This window comes from Grammomys surdaster, unplaced genomic scaffold (assembly GCF_004785775.1).
Source record: "Grammomys surdaster isolate TR1022 unplaced genomic scaffold, NIH_TR_1.0 333, whole genome shotgun sequence".
Taxonomy (NCBI): Eukaryota; Metazoa; Chordata; class Mammalia; order Rodentia; family Muridae; genus Grammomys; species Grammomys surdaster.
The window spans coordinates 280599-283141 of record NW_021604752.1 but is presented as its reverse complement, the minus strand read 5'-3'; positions in this window follow the sequence as shown (position 1 = coordinate 283141).

Below are 2543 nucleotides of genomic sequence, written 5' to 3'. Positions count from 1 at the left end.
TTTAATTGGGCTCCTTGTTTTCTTGTTGTTTTTTTGAGTTGCGTTCTTAATAGTAATCCCGTTGGACATAGAGCTAGCAAAGACTTGCTCTCATCCCATGGCCTGTAAGCTATGTCTTCACTTGATTGATCACTTCCTTTGCTGCTCAGAAGCTCCTTACTTTCCTCAGTTTCCATTAGTCAGTCATTGGCCATATACCCTGAGCAACCCAAGTCCCACTGAGGAAAGCCTTTATCTATAGCTATATTTTTTACCCACTCCCTATTTTTTCTTCTAGTAGTTTCAGATTGTCTGTGGGATTCTTCAGTCAATATGGAGCTGGTTTTTGTGCAGGGTCAGAAATAAGGATGTAGTTTAGTCTTTTGCATGTAGATATCAGTTTTCTTAGCACCATTTGTTGAAGATGCTATTTTCTTTTCTTTTTAAAAAATTAAGTGGCTGTAATAGTGCTACTTATGTCTGGCTCTTCTCTTTCTCTGATTTAAATGCATTTTTATGCCAGTACCACGCTGATTTTTTTGTTTTGTTTTGCTTTTGTTTAGTGTGGTTTTTCAAGACAGGGTTTCTCTGTGTAGCCCTGGCTGTCCTACAACATGCTCTGTAGAGTCTGGCCTCGAACTCAGATTTCCTCCTGCTTCTGCCTCCTGAATGCTTGGACTAAAGCTATGTGTCACCACCACCTGGCACCATGCTGGTTTGTCTTAAATGTGGCTCTATAGTATATCTTGAACCAGAAGTGGTGGTTTAGATGAGCCCCATTGACTCACAAATTTGAATGTTTGGTTCCCAGTTGGTAAAACTGTTGAGGAAGAGTTAGGAGATACTGCCTTGTAGGATGAGGTATGTTAGGCCCAGTCCCCTCTCTGTCTCCTGCTAATGAATCAGATGGAAGCTCTCAACCTCCATGCCGTGCCAGTGCCATGTCTGACTGCATGTTGCTATTTTTCCTGCCATAATGGTGGTGGACTACCCCTCTTGAAACTGTTAGCAACCCCCCAATTATGCGTTCTTTCATAAGTTGCCTTGATCGTGGTATCTCTTCACTGTAATAGGACAATAACAAACACACTGGTTATGGTAATGCCTCCAGTATTATTTTTGCCTAGGATTGCTTTGGATATCTGGGGTCTTTGTACTTCTGTATCAATGTTATGATTTTTTTTTCAGTTTCTGTGAAGAATGGCATGAGAATTTTGGTTGGAACAGCATTGGTCCTGTAGATTGCTTTTAGTAGGATGGTTTCTTTCACAACATTAATTCGAATCCATTAGCGTGGGAGGTCTTTCAATCTTGATTTTTCTTTGGCCTTATGGGATTTTTGTTTGTTTACTGTTGTCAATTCCCTGATTTCTCTTAGTGTGCCATATAGAATGGCTGTGGATTTTTATGTTAATCTTGTATGCTGCCACTTTGCTGAAAGAATATATCAGCTCTAGTTTCCTGATGGTACTTTAAGGATTTCTTATGTGTAGTATTGTATCACCGGCTGACAGGGATACTTGACTTTGTTTCCCAGTCATACCTTTTTTATTTCCTTCTCTTGTCATGTTGCTGTATCTTGAACCTCAGACACTATTTTAAATGGTAGTAGAAGATGGACAGTCTCATATTGTCTCTGATTTTAGTAGAATTGCCTCACATTTTTCTCCATTGAGCATTGTATTGACTATGGGTCATATGTAGCTTTCATTGGATTGAGGTATACTCCCTCCACCCCCTTCTCTCTATGGGTTTTATCAAAGGATACATTTTCACTGTGAACTGTATTTACTCATAACTGACCAAATTCCTTCAGTTGGTGAGTGAGAAAACTTAAGTATATCAATACATAAAATAGATTATTACTCAAGAAGGAATAAACAATTGATGAGCAACATGGGTATGGAGTTCCAGTCCACTAACCGAATAAGCCAGACTCAAAAGGTTATACAGTTAGCATTCCTTTTAGGGAGCACTGTGGGAAATATAAAACTACAGGGCAGAAAGTATGTATAGCAGTTACTAGATGTAAAGGATGGGTGTGGGTAAACATGGGAACATAAGGGAGAAGTGTAAAGAATGTGGTGGAAAGGGAAGAATACTCTGATGGCTGAAATAGCATCTGTGTCCAAAAAAAAAAAAAAGATCCTAGAGTCTATACATAAATTTTAAACACATTTTTAAAAACGAAGCAGAAGGTTTTGTACAAGTTAGAAAACTTCAAAAAAAATAGGCGTAATAGAAATGTGTAAGTACCCAATTTGGGTCTAGTCGAAGAAAACTATTAAATAAGTTATGTGCTGTCCTGCCGCTCACCTCACATCACTTAAATCAGATCGCTAGGGCTGCAAGATCTGCCAAGGAAAGGACAGTCAACCAGCAAACTGCCCCACAGCTGGCCAGAGATGTTGCTGGGCAGCTGAATGACAGCAGGGTCCACCTAGTAGCCCCTTGCGACCAAAACCAGCTCATAAACGCCAGAGGGCGGCGGGACATAATTGAGCCTGCGCAACCTCCATCGCCATAATCACAGACATTCGCCGCGCGGGCGCGCCCCCTGCCGG